Consider the following 21839-nt stretch of genomic DNA (forward strand, 5'->3'; position numbering starts at 1 on the left):
GCTCTTAGCCTCCCTTTTCTTTTTGTTTAGGCTGTAAAAAGAGTTATCTAGGATTCTCCCATCACCAGATGACAGACTGGAGCACTGAAACCCTTGTGGCATTGAAGTGGATCGTCTGCAATGACACAGACAAAAGCGAGAGGAAAACAGTGGCATTTTTGTACCAAAATCATTATAGGATACCTATAGGAAGAATTTTCTTCATCTGTAAACTTATATTGTGCATATCATGTATTATATGTACATTCTATACACAGAAAATCTCAGTAAATGCTTGAGATTTGGGAGCTTGTACATACACATACCATGTCATGGTATGATGAAACACAGTAAAGCCACAGATAAAAGAAATAGGTGCTAGTCGATGCTCTTTATCTTTTACGCTGAAAGGGTGCTCTCAGGCGGCACACAGAGGAGAAGAAGGTTTTTTCCTCAACAGAATTATGACAAACTCCAAAAGCTGTTTGGCAGGAAAAAATTGAAAGTGTAGACTAAGCAATTAAACACACAGTCATCCAATCAGCTTTGCCCATCTCTGCACAACAAAACAGTTTGTTGGCCTCACAGAGCTTTTGGTCCTCCATCGAGGACTGGCAAATAGAGAAAGCTCACAGAAAAACCGCTCCCAGTAACATTCAAGCACCTCAAGTGTCCATTTTGTTTTTAAAAGGCTCCACTGCTGCAAAGACTAGTCATCGGTTAAAGAGGTGATAACTGGAAGAGATGAAGTGAGAATACCACTTTCTCTCCTGTGCATCAGCACGACCACCACAAATGTACTGGAAAACTTTGGGTAATTAATGCCATTTTTAAAAAATATTTTGTTTTGAATGTGATTGTCTTTTGCATTTGCACCATTTTCTAGACATATCAGCAACGTGTGGGAGCAGGTGTGTCTGTCTTTGCGTACGTGAGTTTATTTAAAAGAATGACTCCTTTCCAAAAGGTGATGTCAAGTCTTCAGGCCATCGGTAAGCCATTCACCTGTTGCCATAAAAGGGGCTGTGGGACTGAAGAGGCAGCACCGCTTTACAATTCATACCTTTTAGCGTGTCACTTAGTCGAAAAGGGGAAAAGGGAAGACATTTTTTTTTTTTTTTCTAGGGAGCAGTGGCATGATTTCCAGTTACTTTGAACTGACACTTGAAAAAGGTCCTCATGAGGCAATTACTGAATTCTTTTTTTTTAAACAGATCTTTGTTTGAGCTGTGAGCTAAAAATGAAGCTTATAAGAAGTGATTTCCATTTCAGTTTTTCGATTTTGGTTTTAGTTAACTTCAAAATGTTTTTGTCTTTTGACTGAGGCCAAACTGAACATAAAACCGTTCATCTTGGAACTTAACATGCTGCTATTTTTTAACACTAACACCCATTTTTATTAGTGTAATAGCTACTATCTCTTCATTTCACTGTTAGGTACCAAGTATAAATGCGTATGTGAGGATGTGGAGGAGTCAGTGCCAGTGTTGTGATTGGGATTTAATTTATTTTCTTGTCTGAGATTGAATGAAGTTGCAGTCACGGTGTTAAAAGCTTTTGCCAAGTAAAAATCTCTTTCGACGTTAAGTAACCTTTTGAGGCTTGGAATTGTTGAGTGTTGGGATTTTTTTTTTTTTTGTCAGACGGTGGTTCTTCATTTTACAGGTCCTTCAGTTTTTAAAATGATTTTATCGTTCTTTTCTGTACACTCCACAGGAAATTATGAGGAAATTATTAGGAAAAAAATCTAAAATGAAGCATCGCCTGTATGACTGCATAGAAAAATCCACCTAACTATGGCCCAGCTTTTTGTGAAGTAATTTGTTTTTTGCACATACTAGCCATTCTCTCTCAACTTTCAGCAGTGGAGAAACTGCCTGCCATCCTGAAAAGTCTTAATCGCTGAAATTGAATACCACATCATTTTTTTGAGACAACGTTCATCTTTCTCAACAAGTTGAAACCTCCTCAACTTGTCAAAGCCATAGCCATGGTCCTCCTGTTTGTTTAAATGTACTAGCACTTCATCACTGCTGTAACTCACTTTTCTACAGAATTTCTAGACACATTTTATAACACCCCACAGTTTGTTTGTTTTGTTTGTTTTTTTTAAATACAATTAGTTAAGAGTTACTGCATGCCAGTTAAGGTCAGGTTCATAATTAAATAAAAACTAAATAGTGTTGAGAAAAAATTTCTTTGGTTTGTGCAATAGTGCTGATCTTAAATTAGCTCCCGTGCAGTAGGTTTTAGTGCTTAGTGAGTCATCCCCGCGCCTGCAGAGATCAAGAGCGACATCAAGAACATGTTTCGCACTGAATGTTTGCTCGGATAATTAAATTGGTAGAGAAATCACTCCTGTATTTTACCAACTGCCTTCCGTCCATCCATCTGTTCATCTAGTCCGTTGTACATCCATGTGTTCAGAACGAGATTCACGTGTCCCTTGTACAGAAAAGATAAGGCCAGAGGGTCTCTCTCTGTACAACAGGTTCCTCTACTTGTACACGCAGGATTGTGTTGGTTAAACAAAACTAATTTTACAAACAGTTCTGTTTAAAGATCGGGCATATTTTGAGCAAAATGGTAGATGTTCAGCTTCTCGGTAACAGCACTCAGCTGGTCAGTCGCATTGTAACTGAGCAGTTACAGTCAGTTTTATGTATTTCTGTGAGACATTTCTGGAGACCAAAGACAATCTCTCTGACAATACCTGAAACTCCCAGGGTCTCTGTGTAAGCAATCACAGACAGTTCAATGGTACACAGTCTGAACGCTTATTTACGTAGCACTTTTTATGTGTCGAAAGTGCTTTCCAGTAACCCCCCAAAATAATTATATAATAACCTGTTACTTCATACGGCAACAGTTACACGGACAAATATAGGGAAGATGTTAAAGGACGGAAAACCTCATGATAAAGTTGTACTCATCAGGTTTACTGGTGCTACAACATTGTCAGATGATAGAACCACTGGCCAAACCTATGAAAGGAAGACCCGAGCTGTAATAACCCAGAAATATCTTTTAAAGAGGTGATTTTTATTTTTTTTCCTCCCTCCAGCTTGAATTGAAGAACTTAAATTGTCGGCATTGATCCTCTGTGACTGAAAATGTTTCTGATTTGGGATTTTAGCCCATTTATATGTCTGCATTTCCCACAGTCATTTTTCACTGCTTACTGTTTGTATTTATTTTATTTTTTTAATATTTACTTGTTTTTCATTATTAAGAATACAAAAGACATAATTGTGACAAAGTTTGTAATGGGTTTTTATAAGGGAATATTTCCTACCAGGGACTCTGACTGTGACTTCCCAGAGTTGCCAGATGACAGAGCGAAAGCAGAGCTCAATAAAATTATGGAAAAACAACTTCTCACACGACGAAATAAAACAGAGCGTTTGACAAGTATGATCAAGGCTTCATGGTTACTGTGATGGATTACCTCACTTTATGGTAGTTGTTCTTCGTACTCCTCAAGAATGAATTACAGCAAATGGTTTCCTCAGCCGGTAGAGAAGTGGGTCCTCCAACTGTTCAGACACCAGTAGGGATCGTGCACGGGGGGACAGCCTGTTTTTTAAAATGCAGAAACAACAACACTGATACAAATTTGCATTTGGGAAAGGGATTTTAATTTCTGGCAATGCAGCAACTACCACAGCTGGATGCCGAAGCCAATGCAGAAATCTCTAACTGCAGTTCTTCTAATGGTCCCCAAAAAAAACGGTCACCAAAAAATGTTATTTTAATGACGTGACAGAGAAAACCAAGTTAATGAACTCTACTAAAAATAGTGACATCTATAATCTGTGTACCATTACAAGTTTGGGCCTGAAAATGTAGCGAGTCTTATGTTTGTGAATGCGTTGGCTTGATAAACAGGCGTCTCGGCCGTGGTGGTTGCCGTTTCCTTTTCTCACTCAGCTCTACTCAGACTCCAGCTTGTCTGCTTGATAAAAATGTTGATTCTTTTTTTGACTGTAAACTGACGTAGATGGTGCTGAGTGGTAAACAGATTTTGTTTTGCTTTTCTTTTTTTTTTTTTCCTGCTGTGTTTCAGGCAGATGTACTTGAACACTTAAAACTTGAACACAGTTAAAAAATAGAATCTTTCAGTTGAATATTCATAGTTTTTGAGTTTCTGTGCTTTGTGTATTCAAGGGTACGCGCAAACACACTGCAAACAGCAAGCCAAAGTGTTCAACTGTCACTCACTTACATTTGAATTGGAAATATAGGACACTCCCCCCCAGGGGGGGTTATGGTTATTCTACTCCCCCAACACAGACAACTCATATATTCAAATCGCCAGCAGCAACGCAACCAACAGCAGCTGAGCTTCGCATGGCGAAGCTGTGTGCCAGATGAGGCTTCCACTTCAACTTTGTAACACGTTTTGCTGCAAATGCACAAACGATGAGACGGTTTATTTCTGCAAACGATTTCGACTGTATGAATACTACAACTTCAATGTTCAAGTTTGAAGCTAGAATTTGTTTTCATAGCTGATTTCACAACACATCATGTACACTATGTGCCACGTTTTTTGATTTTTTTTTTTTGTTTGTTTTGTTTTGGTTTTTTTTAATTTGTAATGCTTATCATGGGATGTACAGTATCTTTTCACTTTTCTTCTTTCTTTGGAAAACTTTGACTTAACGTCTGACTTTTCACTAACATTTCTCCCCTGTGATCTATGCAAAACATGCTCTAATGTCCCCTGTCTGAAGCTGAAAAGAGGAAGTGGACTGATTTCATGTGTAAATACTGTTTAAAAAAAAAAAAAAAAAAAAAAGCATTGGGTTAGAATGCAGAGGTATGTGAAATAATCAACAGGACAGAATGAAAATCATGGTAAAATAATGTAACGATGAATGTTGTTAGAAATATTTTTCTATATTTTAAAATCATTAGAAAAAAGGACAAAAATACAAAGTCGGAAAAAGCTGTCGGAAGAACACTACAAAGGGAATGTTTTTATTAATTTATAAATTCTTTGCCTAGCAATATCGCATTTGTCCTGGTGTCCTTTCTTTAATGTCCTGTGACTGTATGAACTTAACCCTGAGTGGTGGAGAGTGTTAATCCGTGTTCCACGTAAACGTCATATTTCCAGTAAGGTAAAACAGTGGTTCCCGGCCTTTTTGTTCTTTGTTTCATGCAGTTAGTAATGTCCACTGGTGACCTCTCACCACCGGTTCGTGTGTATAGAAACACTAACCGCAAGAACTATGAAGGTGTTACATTTTTTTGTGAAATAGAAGCATCTAGTGGCACCTCAAATTTTTCCTGGGACAGCTTGAGCCTGAGCCCACTCATAACAAGTGAGCATATTAACATGCTCAGTGCAAAAAATACTAAGCAGTGTTCATTTATCATTTACGCAGGCTGGGGGCTGGAGCCCATTCCAACATGTATTGAATGTTTGCCTGCACAGTTGTCTTAATTTCAGGTTTTTGGAGTTTCCTGTTTATGTATCTGCACATCCTAGTCTCAGAAACATGGAAAAGCCCGTAGCCCACTTTTGAAAAACAAGGTTAATCTGATAGAAACCCAGATACTGTGTGACGTAAACACCTTACCCAGGTTTTCTGATCCTTGCCTGCAGTGTATCTCGACTCCGGGTCTGTATTAGTAAAATAAAGCCATGTAGAATAATGAATGTAATGAAGACATCTTGACACCAGTAATGAAGTGATTTAGTAATTTTTCTCGTCACTCTGGTTCTCATATTCCTTTACTGGTGAAGAGATGGAGAAGGAAAAACTGAAGGGGCGATAAATGGAGCAGTGTTTAAGCAACCGTAAACCAAAACTAGTTTCATCTTCAACTGCTGAAGGAACTTAAGTCAGTACAGAAATGGCAGAGATGTTGAGGAGTCAAAGACAACCTGCACTGATGCACTTAGTATTAGAAACCGGGATAATGTTTTGCGCTGAACGATCAATTGGTTGATCGACAGAAATATAATCAGCAACTGAGAAACAATATTGAATCTTTGGGATTTGAACTATTAGACAAAGCAATACATCTGAAGACATCACGTTGGGCTCTGAAAAAAAGGTGATGGGCATTTTTCACTATTTTCTGATATTTTACAGAACAAAACAATTGAGAAAATAATTTGGAGATAAAATTGTTCATCATTGTTCAACCATTAGTTGCAGCAATAAGACTCATAAGACTCATAACCAGGATAATAAACATACACAATAAGACACCCTGGACTGCTCCCCAGTAGAGCCGAAATAATTATTCAGTTAATCAATTTGTCAGCTAGAATGGCACTCAGTAGGGCGCAGACCTCCATCAAAGACCAAAGGCAAAGACTTCAGAGGAAAAAAAAATAATCAAATTCATAGTAATTGATCCGGATCTGCCCTGTAATGTAGTGTGTTTTTCCCTGGCCTACGCCCCATCCCTGCACCAACACAACATAAATTGGCAACAATTCTGGTAATCAGTTAATAGTTTAAGTAATTTTTATAAAAATGATGAAAGTCTGTTGTTTCCAGCTTCTCTAATGGGAACATTGCTGGTTTTCTGTAACAGTAAACAAAAGATCTTTGGCTTTTGGACCATTAGTCCAACAAGACAAGACGTCTAGAGACATCACCATAGAGTCGGGCAACTTATGTTGGACAGTTTTCACTATTTTTCTGGCATTTTATGAATGAAATGATCAATTGATCAATTCACTGGTAATGAATTAATAACTCCTGATGAAATAATTGTTAGTTGCAGCCCTAGTCACCTGCCCTCAGAAGAACTGGCCTAACCCCAGACCTGGTCATGAGCCAAACACTCCGACAGCATGCGAACTGACCCCTAAGAATCTATGTTAAATGCAGACGACCAAGTGAACCCCTACAATTAACCATAACAGGAACATTTCCATGACATTTCATCATACAGCATGTCTACACAGAAGCTCATACGTGTGTATCCCAACAGAGAGATGTAGCGGTTCCTCAGACATGAACCCACGAGTTTTGTAGTAAACTTGCTCCCCTCCCGGACTCTTTATCTGTCTCTCTCTCTCTCTTATTAACTCTTATATCTAAAACACACACCAGGAATTGAATTAAGTATGAAGCAGACGGCTCGAAGACCAAGAAAAATGACACGTGTAGATGCACACGCCTCTGAGCTTGCATACAGATGAAACTGGAGTCAGCTTTGTGGTCTCCTAGCAACAGCCAAAAAAGAGGGTAAACGGCACAGAGGCACGGCCGGAGGTCGATGGTGAAAGGGAAGTGAGCGGTGAGATGCGGTAAAGGAGTGGAGCTCGAGGTCATAGAAGCACTGGTACCTGACAACAGGTAAGAAACGGAAATTGATTTGTGTTGTTTTTTTTGTTTTTTTTTAATCATACAAAATCAGATTTACATGGTTTTATTATAAAGTACAATTCGATTAAGATCTGTCCTTGATTTTCTGTGTGTTTTGTATGAAAATGCAAACATAAAAAGAATAATTGTTGACAACCAATTTAAATTTGTTCACAGTTTTGTCAGTCTTTAAATTAGTTTACTGAAGTTGGATCATTTGAGACAGACGTGTAGTAGTAACAATGGGTTGCTCATTGGCCGTCTTCCCAATCTGACCCAGCTATCCTGAGCGCTCACGAGATGAGCAGCTGGACCCTCCTCATCTATAATGTAGCCTGGTAATTTGAGTGGAAACCTAGTCTGTGACACAAAGAGATGGGACCGGCACAATGCCTCAGATTCGCCTGTCGCTCATCTCCGACATATGTGACTTCACTGGCAGTGGCGTTGGAAGAAGTACTCGGAATACTTTCCTTCAACACGACAATGGGGGGGAAAAAAAAGTCCATTGCAAATAAAAGTTCCACATTCATTATTTTACCCAAGTGCAAGTCAATAAAATGTCCTCAAGTATCTAAGGTGCAAGTAAAGCATATGAATAATAGATTCTTTCAGAGCACTTAATTATTAACGTGTTTGGAAACTTATACTGCGGCAAGTAAACTTACAGTAGGCTACTTAAGTTCTTAAACTATCCGTAGCCCTGATACAAATGCCACACCAGTTCAAAAATATTAAATACACTCCCTTAACTACTAGATCAACTGCTACTTCTTACATAAATCCGCTGTAGCCCCTTCAATTCAAAATATGTGTACCCCAATTACAAATGCTGTAGCTCAAACTGTCAAACTCCGGCTGATTTAGGCTGTCCGTGACAATTACATTGATTGATGTGTGTCCATTTTCACCACGGACAGGGCTGGTGATATTCCTCACTTTGCTGTGGTGAACAAAATCCCGTGAAAGCCCAAAACCAACAAACGTGTTGGTCCTTAGTGCTATGCTGTGGCTCTCAGCCCCGAGCCCAGTGGTTCCTGCCGAAGAAGTAAATTGTAATTTCCTAAAACAGCTGGGGCACTGCAGTTTTTAGTGGACGTTACTCAAATAGGAGGAGATAGTGCATTTGTTGGGGACTATTTACATCAGCGGGATGGTGAGTGTGGGATTGAGTCAAAATACACTACACTACACTACTAAGTGCACGTTCACGGTAATGGAGGAAAACGTCACCCAGTGCAACAGTGTGGTGCGTTGATGTGTTTTCAATAGTTTTTGGACCGCAATGGAGGTCGCCGGCTTTCACGTGGCTAAAATTTTTAAAAAATGATACGTCAGTAACATTAGGGTTAAGTGCCTATCACAATCCAATAGTTAATGTAAAATCATCAAAATATCAAGGTAGCTCCTAACGCAGACTATCACAAGTCTAATGTTCTTAATTCTACAGTCTCAGTTATATTAGCTGCGAAGGCCGATGTCGTTGGTGAAATGAAAACATTTCAGTATTTCAGTAGGTGTGTATTTGTCCATCACAAGGAAAGCATTAACCTGAATTTAAAAAAAAAAAGAAAAAAAATTAATTAATTAATTAGTTAACCTGAGCCTTAAAAAAGTTAATATTAAAAACAAAAAGATAAAATGTCAGGAACAGCAGCTGCTAAGTTCAGCCATCGAAAACCCTAACGCTAAGGTAAAATGTGAACCTTGTGAACTCAAATGTACAACTTTGGCCACCTCAATTAAAGCTATGGTTAAGGTAAAATGATCTGATGGAACTGATTAGTTTCCTGTAGCTGCTAAGCTTGTTTAGTCAATGGGTGAAAGCATCTGCAAGACACTGTGGGGCAACGAACCATACCTACAAGAAAAAGATAAACCTTATGCACTGTCATAATAAAAAACACACCCGTTTCTGACACTGTGACATTGCTCCTTCCTGTACAAGCAAAACCTGAGGGATGGACATTGGCTCATTCCTGTTCCAGAGAATGCCCGAGGTCACGCTCAAGGTCGCTCAAGGTCACGCAAGGTCAAGCTAAACAGGGCACAGACAATGAAAGATGCACAGTTCAGACTTTACCCACATGGAGACTTCAAGGAGTCGTCAGCGGCACACCCAAAACTTTGGACACTTTCTGTGACGGTGCAGTCAGTCAACTCCAGCGATCTGAAAACAGGAGAAGTACAACTGAATCTTCTAGACCAACCACTGTGTATTTCTATATACTGTATACTCGAACCTTACAGCTGGACAGTCTTTTACGATATAAGATTTGATAGTGAGGGGTTTAAATGATACATTGATAACAATTACTTCCCACCCCTTTCAGTTAATCATGCTGCTATAATGTTTTATAATTACTGTGTAATCTCCATTGCATGTTCAAAATGAGCATTATGGCACACCAGCCAGCTTTCTTTACCTTAACAGTGACAGCATTTACTCTTCACTGACCCCACAATCACCATCTGTGGCTTAGCGGGGCAAATATAAATTACAGCATAGCGCTTACCTTTCAGTACTGGCCTCTTGTTATTGAAGCCGTATGAATGAAGCTACTCGTTGAGCTTCACCATACCAATTAAAACACATGAGCCCTCAGTAGCGTGGAATCAACCATAACTATAAGAGATAAAGTGATAAAAAAATTGTGAGGTGGCAACTTTGGCACTGAAAACTTTTTCACCTATTCTACTTAATTTAAATAGTTATTTTTACAATTTGAGTAATAATATTATATTGACTGTATTTTTTACAGACAAAGTCCTTGCACAGCTGTCTTAAATGCTTATTTGTCACAGTAGCTTGTTTTTTTTTCCCTTTGGAAATACTTATCAAAATATAAAGCAGCAATTAAGCATTATATAGTATTCATGCGTAGGACTGGTAACTGTATCAATTTCTAGAAATGAAAAAAGTTGTTTGGGGCCATAAATTTCCTAATTTATTCCTGGTAAGAATGCTACTTTCTGTTTATTATATGAAGACTCCCTGGGGTATTAGTATTATCACAATACATCACACAGAGGACAGACATCTTTCACTGGCGTTTCTCTACATCATTTTGTACTGCTCATGAATAAATTATCAAAGCGGGGTCTATTTACAGAACTGGGGAGTTGAGAAGTATTGTTGCGTTGACACTCCAGCTGTCTCTTTACCTCCCACTCTTGCCCTCACTCCGGATGCTTCTTGCTGTCAGACGCCGTCTGAAATGCTAATGGCTTTCTCCGCAAAACTCGAAACTTTCTTCCTCCTCTACACGAGTTCTTTCTGCCCACAACCTTGTCTCTCCTATGGCTGTCCTTCATAGCTGTATCACCTTTCTATAAGCAGCTGTTCACTTGGAAACATAATAATAGGTCTAAATAAAAGACCTATCTGGTTTAAAAAAAAAAAAAAAAAGTTGTACCTCAGTTGCCTTTGCCAGGCTGAAGTGGAGTGTGCTGAATTTGATTAAGCTACATTCTTTGATTAAGTGTCTGTCACACATTTCCCCACAAGGAAAATCATGTCTGATGATAGTTATTGTCATTGTAATGTAGTGAGAGATGACATTTATGGATGTCATCGCCACAGTGGTTAGCACAGGTACGCCAAACAATATACTCCACACCAAACTACTCCAATACTACAACACCACAAGCCTCAAAAAGGTTGGTGACCATGTGTCATGTTCAGGCAATACAGTGTTAGAGGAACACCTTTTCTAATGGCCATCACAAAAACATAACTGATGTTTATGTTACACTGATGGTCTTGAGGACCATGAATCGATAAGCCATACTGAAAGTTCTGTATTAAAACCATATTTATTTGGTTTTATTATCTAAACCTTTGGTTGATTTTGGTTCAGCTGAGTATTTACAAAAATGTAAACAGTAAAGAGCCTACACTGCATAAAAATTATTTTTTTTATGCACAGATTAATTTTACTATCAATCTCCATGATAAAAATCTTAATTACATGACAGGCATTTATTATGTTCATGATTTTATTGTATATGTGTCTATTTATTTTCCCTATTCTTTTATTATGTCTTTCTGCAGGAGCTCAAATTAAATGCTGGAAAAGAAGTAACGATCCATCCATCCCTAACGATGTTGCTGGGAACTCCTTTGGGTAGCAATGCCCCCTCCCCTAACCCAGCCAACAGCCCCAGTCCTGATTGTCAGTCAGATGGTCCTTCCCCTGCTTTCCTACCTCAGTCCCCTCCGTGCTGGGCAACACAGGTACAGTGCGACCTTGCCCAGGCAGAGGCAGAGCTGCGTCGACTACAAGAGCATCATGCAACTGAGACTGAATCTGTGAAGCGGGGTATAGAGCGGGCCATCCTGGGAGCATGCAGAGAAGAGCGGCGTCTGCTGGAGAGGGTAGAGCAAGACCATCGGGACACGCAGCAGCGTCTGGAGCAGGTCCAGAGGGAGAACATGGCAGCTGCCCGGGTTAGCCAGTCCCTGTTGGACAAAAGGCTCCGCAAACTAGCCCAACTTCAGCAGCAGATCCAGGAAGTGGGTCAGCAGTCAGGTCTGGATCAAAATGGGCCAAATCAGAACCTGCTGCTGAAGGAGGTCACAGAGTTCTTACGGCCCTGGGGAATCTCTGTATCACTAAAGAAAGTGAACTTCAAGCCAAGCTCCCAACCAAATGTTGTTACCTTTGGAGATATCCGTGTGCAAGAACAAAGTCTGTGCCTGCATGTTGGTGGTTGTGGTTCACAGGGGCAGATGTGTGCTCTGCATACACAGGAGATGCAAAGTGAAGACAGAAACCATCAAGGTGCTGGAGGAGAAGAAAGAGCCATAGGACAGGGGTGGACCTCACCATCAGGCAGGGTTGTCAGAAAGATCAGCCTCTCTACCCGGAGTGATCTGGAATTAGAGGAGGAACAGAAGTACGCCTCAACAAAGATATGTCGTTGGCTTCCGAAGTGTGAACTGTCTGACTGGGAATCATCCCAAGATGATGAGATGGAATCAGCCTCCTTTCAGCCACAAGGGGAGGATGTACTTCTGGCTGTCCCTACCGTACTTAAAAACATGGATACTGAAGGCAAGGAGCAGGTGTACAGAATGAATAGTAATAGAAAACATTATTCTCCCAGGAACCAGAGGAGGTCAGTTTCTGTGGTGTCTGGTAGGAAGCCGTCCCCCTCACCAGAACAAAGACATTATCATTCTAAGATGAGTCCCCTCTTTAGTTTAGACAGCCAGAAAGGTGATATAGGAATAGTCAGTCACAATTCCAATAGTAGAGTTTTGAGGTATGGCAACAGTGCCCTTACATCTACCAGGATGACTCCAAGAGGGCGTATGACCAGCCAAAGCTGCCTAGACCTCACCTCCAGGGGCCGACCTCACTCTCAACTCAGCCAGTCCTCTGATGAACACTCTCTAGGGACGCTTGGTGACTCTGGCCGAGCACCATCACCCACAGACAGCCTTGACTCCAGCTATACTTTCATCGTTGGCCCATCTCATGACTACAGCATGAACAAGGGCTCTTTGAACTACAAATGCCGTCTATCAAAGTCTGCAGTGGACTTGACACGCAAGACACGCCCGCTGATCAGTGATGGGTCGAATGAGCAAGTGGGCGTGTGGAGGGTGAAGTGTAGCAACTTCGACTCCATGTCAAGCTCAACCTCAGCCTCGCCAGCTCTCAGTAGGGGGCTTAGGGTTTCTGACATGGGACAGACCTTTTCATACCCGTCATATAAAGGTCATAATATTCTGCACGAGCCACAGAAAAAAATCACAGTGGCTGGGTCAAAACAACCCCTTGTGGCAAGGTCTTTATCCATGTCTGTCATAGATGGTTCCTCTCAAGAGCCAAAGAGAGGCAGAGGAGAGAGAGGAGAGCCAGCCCTGGTGGAGTTGGAGGAGGAGGGAGACCCATCCTTTACTGTATTCAACCCCAGAGGAGTTCATCTGATCAGGCAGTTTGGAAAGCAGGGTTCGGGTCGGGCTGATCTTACCCTGCCAAGTGGTATCCATGCCACACCACAGGGTCAGCTCTTTATAGTTGACTGCGGAAATGCACGTGTTCAGGTATGTGTTGTGATAACATCTTTCATACAACAAACAGTAAGGCTACTATAACAAATGAAGTTGCCAATTATGTTAAGACTAAATTTAAATTTTGAAACAGGTGACTGACCCTCGGGGTAATGTCCTCCAGCAAGTGACCTCCCCAACTTCAGATGGATCTGCCAGACGATGTCGGAACTACTTTGACATTGCTGTCAATGCTAAGGGCTTGATTGCACTAAGCTGTGCGGCAGAGCGAGCCCTGCTTGTGTTCAGCAGGCATGGTCGCCTGCTCCAGACTTTTGGAGGGTCAGTGTTGGGCTCTGCAAAAGATGAACTGGAAGCTCCCAGGGGTGTGACAGTAACCAGGCTGGATGAGTTCTTGATAGCTGATATCCGGAAAGGTACCCTCATTGCCCTAAAGCTTGACCCTAAGACAGGCTCCCGTCTTGAGCGCACAGTGGTGACTGGATTCCACCGGCCCTATTTAGTGGCAGCTTGTTTGAGCTCAGGTATGGTAGCTGTGTCTGAAAGAGGGAATGAAACAGGTCATGTGCCTTGTATCAAAGTACTGGAGCCAGGCTGGAACACATTGAGAGTTCTGGGTGTATGTGCTGGTATGGGGCCAGTCCTGGTCTGCCCCTGGGGCATCTGTATAGATACAGATGGTAACGTGCTGGTAGCGGACTGGGGGGAGGAGCACAGAGTCCTGTTATACCCAGCACAGGGAATGGGGTGGCCCATAGTAACCCAGGGCTTGAGTAGTCCACGTGGCCTGACAATACTCCATGAGGGCCAACTAGCTGTGTCAGATAGCATGCACCATTGCATTAAGATATACCAGTACAAAGCCACCCGGGGCTAGAGGGAGTGAGTTGACGTGTAAAGATACACGTTAATGTTTAAAGAAAACTGTGTGTGCAAGTAATGAATCACACCTGAGATCTAGTGTGTATTTATTCTAAATAAAATTAGTTTGGGCGACTTTGCTGCTGAACTGCAACTACAATCAGCTGCATTGGTGCTATTGGTGTTTGGTCTAGCGGTACAAAAGCTGTGAAAGAGCGGAGCCAGGTATCCACCTGGATATGTGAGCCGATTAATCATTAAAAAGGTGAAAGCTATGAAGCTAAGCTATAAAGACAAAAACTAGCTGGTCCTACACTGGGCAAACACAGTGCTCAGTGTTGCATCGGTTACCTCCACCAAGGAGGTTATGTTTTCACCTGTGTTTGTTTTTCAGTTTGTTTGTTTGCCGGTTTGTAATAAATCCCACAAGTTCATAAGATCCAATACTGATATGAATGCACAAACATCCACTTTCATAATTTATTACAGTTAAAAAGAGAATTTCAAGTGGAGCAACAGAGATTACTTTCTTCTCCAGTGTGGAATTTTTATTTTGATGTGTCGAAACGAGAATGGTTTGACTGTCTCAGTGGAATCTTTTCAGGATTGGTTTCAGTAATTCCTGCAAATTCTACAATTTTTCACGCTGTCACTGCTCTTTACTGATGAGTGGAGCTTGGTGGCTTTTTTTCAGTCCTCCCACTCCCTTCTTTCACCAGCAGTGTCTGCCATGTATATCCACCACTCTTTGATGGATTCTGCATGTAATACACTGATGCCAGAAAGTACATGGTGTTTTAATCGTCAGCAGTGAAACCAGACTGCCATCCAAATTCTCCTCTGTGAAATGTGTGTAATAGCAGATGTTTCATTCAGGAGACCATTGCTTATTTGGGATCAGGCAGGAGTGTCAGGATATTAAAATACATTTATACAAGTATAGTATATTTCTAATAATGGTACTTTACTAGATTATTTCATATTGGGGATACGTTCTATTTTTACTCAACTGTCACTCAAGAAATGTTGTACCTTTTACTCCACTACATTTACAATATCTGACAGATGTGGTTCTTAATCACTTTTCAGATCGAGATTTTACATTTAGCATAAAGTAAAATTCCTTCTGTCAGGTAAAAACCTTAGTATGTCAGCCTTGTTTTTGCTTCATAATGCATTTTGGAAAGGATCTAATTAGTTATAACATTGGAAATATGTTAAGACAGTTTTAAACCTCTGGAAGAACATGTAATCCAGCAGATCTGAGAGTAAAAGAATCCTTAAAATGTGAGATATGAGGGGTATTTTTTTTTCCCCACACAGCAACAATATGTCATACTGCTGTAGTTTAAACCCCTAACAGTATAATAAAATAGTTAAAAGAGCCTCTAATGTTGCTTGGATGTCCATGCATCAATAATTTAAGTGTGACAGAGACCATTCTTTTACTTTTGATGCATCAATACTTTTTACTGCTACTTTTTCTCAAATAAAATTTTGAAATCAAGAATTTTTCATGAAATGCAGCTTTTGAAGATTTTCCATCGTAGTATTGCTACTTTTACTTAAGTTAACAATTGTGGTGCTTTTTCTACCACTTGGATTACGTCCACAATGTTCCAGTGCTCTCATTCTCTCTCAAATTGAGCATTGACATGTCACAGACCTGATGTCTTAGCAGTGTGTACAAATGTGGGTGTGAGCCATGATTGGAAAAGACAAGCTGGTTACATCTGTTACCACTTTTGTTTTCAAGACCGTGGTGCAGAATAAGGACAGATTATTATGTTATACATATGTTTATTCCTGGAAAATCTACGGTTGTGATTACTGTTCACTTGTTAACTGAATATTTTAAAAAAATGTTGCCTGGAATTTTGTCTATTTATTGTGATCTTATAATCATTAGGCTTGTTTTGTCTAGTGAATCCTTGTTTTATCAAGTCTTATCATCAGGCGTGTCAGCAAAATTAAAGACCTACCAAAACAAAATTACAAGTCTTTCCAGAAATACAATGGTGGAGCCACAACCACCTAAAAAAGTAGCTTAAGCATATCCCAGTATCAATTGTAACAATTATGATCTAACCTAACAGACATATTTGAAATGTGTTTTGGGGTATTTGAAAAATATTAACCATTAATTTGTGTATGGAGTTGTCTGAGTATTTCCATATATGAGTATTGCAAATTAAATTATAGAATGAAGAAAATCTAATTTTTTTCAATAAATTATAATTAGCTGTTTTATACAATTCATATCACATTAGCATTATTTGATATTAACTTAACAGTCAGTCATTTATCATTTAACACAACATGCATCTGGCATGTTGTGTTAAAGCTCTCTCTTGAACAAGTGGCAAAACATTAAAAAGTTCAGTTCTGCAGTACACCAACCACAATTAGAATTTAACAATGGTGAAAATTAATAACCACAAAATGTACTTGCACACAGAAACATCTGAAGGAAGAAGCTCTTGCCTCTACCGCCCACTTACTCTTATCTATTGTCAAGTGAAGTATGGCATAAGGGCTTTGTCTGCATTTTAAATGTGCATTTCCTGCACATTTGAGAGATTCATACCAACCTCTTCACAGATGAAACAAGCATTGAATCAGCACTCTCCTCTCAGTGCTAGCTACACGGCTCGAAAATGTGCTTAGCAGAACACAACACAATCACTGCCTGCTGAAATATATTTTGTACAGCGTGGAAGCGGTTTTGAGGGCATAGCATAGATAGAGTTGTCAATGCGTGGTAAAATGTGCCTAAAGTTGGCAGCCCAGTATTCATGTTAAATTACGCTTTGATTGGTTAAATTAGGCTCTGCAGTGGGTATCAGGCTGTGCTTACATAAATGTACTGGGCCCTTTGAAAGGCCCACGTTTCCACACCATCCTCTAGAACTTGAAGGCATCCTTGAATCCTATCATCACCCAAGCAAAGAGCAGATACTCAGCAGCATGACCCAGCACTATATCTACAGTGTATCTGCTTGAACTACACCAAACTACGGTGGTTGGCCCAGCTGGCCTGAATTGCAGTTTCATCTGAATGCCATGGCCCACTCAGCTGTCCAGCCAACATCACTGTGTATGGCCACTAGTTAGCAAATCCCACTGGTAAGTCTAAAGTCGCTTGACCTGTCTTACCAAATAAAAGGATGAATGTGTGTGTGCTTGTAAGGCAGGCAAGTCCACAGGATCATGAGGAGGGAACCCTCTCAATAACTAGGGTTTTGGGAGCTTGGCCCACGACATTGAGAAGGCCTGGCACTGTGTTCCCAGCGTCCCAGAACCAACTCCCTCTCTGTCTGCACCCACACACTCATCAGTCCTCCTTGGGAGTTTGTTTGTAGGCAAATGAGAGGAGTGTGCTTAAAGGCCTCGGTGTACAAAAACATTTTATACGCGTAACTAAGTAATTCTTTGGTGGTTTTTAGACTTTTTTTTTTTTTTTAATTAAGCTTCTTAATTACAAGTGAGTTTGACCCAATGACTGTATGACCCTCAAACAAAAACAGTATTGCAGTTGGTCACTTGCATTCTTATCATATCAAACCAGCTGCAGTGCAAACAAAGTAGCGCATAATCAAGATTAAATTCATTACAGTCTTCTTCCTGAAAAACCTTATAAGCTACAGCTATGTTTAGATAAGTACAAAATTATGTATTTCAATGAGTTGTAGGTTCAAACATGTACTCAACACTGAATTACAATCAGTTGTCACTTTGCTTACCACACCTTCAGTCAAGACAAGTCTGTTTTTAAAGATACATGAAGTAATATTTTACCGTTTCTTTGAGCAGAACAACCTTAACATATTAAAGGGGGCTTTTAGGTGCTGATCAATCAAGACATTCCTCTATTGCTCCGCTAGCTCAAGTTTCAAATTTTGAAGAAAGGAAGCTCAATTGGCCATGTCTATTTCCTGGTAATTCTCCACATTTCTCAGCTCACCTGTACTATTCCCCAAGCTCTCGAAATTTTCTGCACCACAAGGCTGCCCCGGACAATACCTAGTGGCTGTGTGTATTCGCTGGAATTGTTGTACTCATTGATTGCTCCTCACTTGGTAGAGTTGGATTTATGTTTGGTGGACAGGCAACCCATACTGTGAAGTAGCCAACATGAGCCGCATAGGCCAGCAAGCTAATGTTTGTTGTTGATGAAACACGGCTAATGTAGAGCTTCTACAGAATCTCATAAACATTATACAGACGTCCAATGATACACTCACTGTGTCAGATTCATAAATTAAAAACACAAACTTTGAATGTTCAGCATGCTAACTTTAGTATTTACTGCCGGCTTAAGCAGTGTGACACAACCTCACCTGAGTGAATTTGTGCAGGTGGACATGTGGATACTCTTCAACATCAGACTCAGCTTGTTCAGATTGTGACTAGATACTAATGGTACCTTTGAAGCCAACCCTAGGCTGTCTCCATGGACCTGCAGTTGACCTCAATCATCATTTTTGTCTGGGCTCATTCTGCTTCCTTCACTGTGAACTGATCTCCTTCTCCACAGAGAGTAAATCTTCCTGTTTCTGTCTCAGCAGGCCCACCTGTTTCCCCATCAGCTGTTTCCTATCCTGTTTTCTCCATTGTTCCCCAGTCAGTGAGCCGCCTTGTTTCCTAGCCAGCTGCTCAGTCTGTCATTCAGTTTTCCTGTTACTCATTGAGCTAACCCCTTTTTCCATTTCACTAGCCCTCTGTTCCCCATTTTACTTGCCCAATTCTATAGTCAGCTCTTATATTTTATTTACTGTAGACAGTTTGCATGCTTCCAGACAGTCTAGCCTTTCTTTTTGAATCACCTAACATTACCCAAAATTACAATTGTACAATAGAATCATTTTTTTTTAAAACCTTAAAATCATACACTAGCATTTTTCTAACCATCCAAGACTCCGCATAGTTGCAGCACTTCTTGAGAACAATTTGAAAAACCAATACCAAGGACAAAGCTCTCTCACAAGCTGCCTAAGTAATGGATTTTAAAACTGATACACTTATCAAATAAACTTATTACCTGTCTGTGAGGAGCAAGCATTGCTTAAATGTAAGATTTAAAGATTAATCCATTTGTATAGGAGCATCCTTATTGTGCTCAATGTATTTGTTGATGTTGCTTTAGTTCAGACTTGAGTTGTGAGTTGTTGGACTCCGATGCACAACACAGCAACATAAATGTACCAGATTATGTACCAGAGTAAAGTGAATTTTTACAGTACAACAGGTTCATAGTCTCGGTTTCTCATAATGTCAAGCAGATCAAATATATTACTGTATTCCCCCAGTAATGTTTTTCTGAGTTTCTGCACACCTGGTGTTTACCTTTGGATCCTGTCTACAAAGCAAAGAATGAGATCCTTTTCACAAATAATTCAAATTTCCAAAACAACTTTGCTTTTTTACTTACTGTACTTTATGTTGAAGACAGTGTGTAGACTCATGTTTCTTTCAGAGAGACTCAAGAGGAGCAGAGTAGTTGAAGGTTACTGCCTTTCAACTGCAGAAAAACAGCTGTCAGCATAACTTGCCTTTGATTAAAAACATATATTCAACGAGCACTTTACTGGCAACACCTACACCTGCCTATTCATGCAACTGACCAGTCAGCCAATCATGTGGCAGCAGTCTAAATGCATAAAATCATACAGATACAGGCTCAGCAGAACTCGACAGTTGAAGACTGGAAAAACGTAGCCTGGTCTGACGAATCTGGATTTCTGCCGAGGCAGCAGATGGTAAGGTCAGAATTTGGCATCAACAGAGTGACTCCATGGACCCAACCTGCCTTGTGTCAACAGTCGAGGCTGGTGGTGGTGGTGGTGGTGTAATGGTGTGGGGAATGTTTTCTCGGCACTCCTTTGGCCCCTTAATACCATTTACGGTTTGAATGCTGCAGCCTTTCTGAGTATTGTTGCCACAATTGACCATCTTGTAATGGCTATTTTCAGCATGATAATGCACCATGTCACAAAGCAAGAGTCGTCTCAAACTGGTTTCATGAAACATGACAGTGAGTTCAGTGGACTTCAGCGGCCTCCCCGGTCGCCAGATCTGAATCCAGTAGAACACCTCTGGGATGTGGTAGAACGGGAGATGGCAGCATGAATGTGCAGCTGGTAAATCTGCAGAAAATATTCGATGCCGTCATGTCAACGTGGACCAGAGTTTCAAAGGAATGTTTCCAACATCTTGTGGAATCCATGCCACGAACAACTGAGACTGTTTCGAGAGCAAAGGGAGGCCCTGCCCAGTATTAGTATAGTTTTCCTAATAAAGTGCTCAATGAGTGTACAGCACGTACGCAGTGCTATCTCATTGTTGGTCACCTTGGTGACAGTGCTGACTATGGCACTGAGATAAAGTCCAGTACACTTCAAGAAAACCCTGTCTACACTAATGTGTATGATTTCAAAGCACATCTTCCACATCCTGCCACACCAAGCTGACATTTTCCACCACTGAAAACTGAGCTTTTGTGGACAGGGGAGAATTAGTTTTTTTTGAGAATACTTGTGCGTGGCTGTCAATATTCACAGACATGGTCAAGAATTCAGTGTAACAAACAGCAACATTCAGCCTCCAACTCTCTGTTAACGCCCATTTTTGCAGTTGTCTGACAATGGAAACAGAAATGTATGTCAGTGATAACACCTGTATTGTGTGTTTGGCTGTAGAGAGCCAAAGTCCCACCCAACATCTGGATAAGCTTTTGTTACACTACATTTCTCACAGAACAGTCCTCCTGAAAAACTCAATATATCTGTAAGGGTCTGCGTCCATATTCTAAGCTATATGAGTTTCCAGTGGATTACCGGATAGAAAGAATTGAGCTCATCAGAAAATAATGAAAATTTTCTTCACATTCCAAAACAGCTAACATGAACCAATCGCTAGGGCTCTTGGTGAATGATAACTGAATATTAACAAATGAAATGTCAGTTAAATGATGAGGTATTCAAATTTTACTGCCCAGTAATTTAGTAGATACACATTTAGCTCTGATTAAGGAAACGCGCCTTCAAAAAGCAGATGAAAGAAACGCTCTGTGAGTAAGCGCACTGAATTACAAGTGGTAAAGAGCACAGCTAGTAGCTAAAAATAGGGTTGGCTTGGCTCTCTATACTGAAACACAAAACAAGTCATCACAGAGAGTAGGTGGTGACAAAAGAGGTTTATCCTGCTTAGGCCCAGCTTAATATTAGGTCATGTCATATGTGCACATGACTGTAAAAACTCTAGTACATCATTAATTGTGCTGTAGATTCAACGTAGCTCAGTGATATGAGTTGTGACTCTAGGACAGGATTCAAAATAGTCTCTTTGAGAAAACAATGCTAATTTGCACAAAGGTCAAAAACATCAAATGTGGACAAAGCAAGGCCCTGCACACTTAGGTCCAATGCAAACATTAAACGATAAAACCAAACTTTCATTCATTCATCAGAGCACATGTTTAAAAAGAGTACCTATCATCAAATTAAGCACATCTGTGCATTTATATGCAAGTACACATGGTAAATGCAGTTGAGAAATGGAATTTCACAAGGTCCAAATACCTAAAAGGTTTCACAAATACAACATATCAAAAAAACGGAGAAGAAATTATTATTGGACCT

The 21839-nt window shown here is 40.3% G+C and overlaps 1 long non-coding RNA gene across 1 annotated transcript; it reads right to left on the minus strand.

Annotated features, from left to right (window-relative positions):
- Positions 1 to 14: 14 nt before the first annotated feature.
- On the minus strand, positions 15 to 19824 carry LOC120801559. Its single transcript, XR_005709113.1, has 4 exons — positions 19631 to 19824; positions 9400 to 9486; positions 3428 to 3555; positions 15 to 115 (listed from the first exon to the last, which is right to left on the minus strand). It is a non-coding gene; the product is annotated as an uncharacterized LOC120801559 (long non-coding RNA).
- Positions 19825 to 21839: the final 2015 nt, after the last annotated feature.

Source organism: Xiphias gladius, chromosome 16, assembly GCF_016859285.1.
Source record: "Xiphias gladius isolate SHS-SW01 ecotype Sanya breed wild chromosome 16, ASM1685928v1, whole genome shotgun sequence".
NCBI lineage: Eukaryota > Metazoa > Chordata > Actinopteri > Istiophoriformes > Xiphiidae > Xiphias > Xiphias gladius.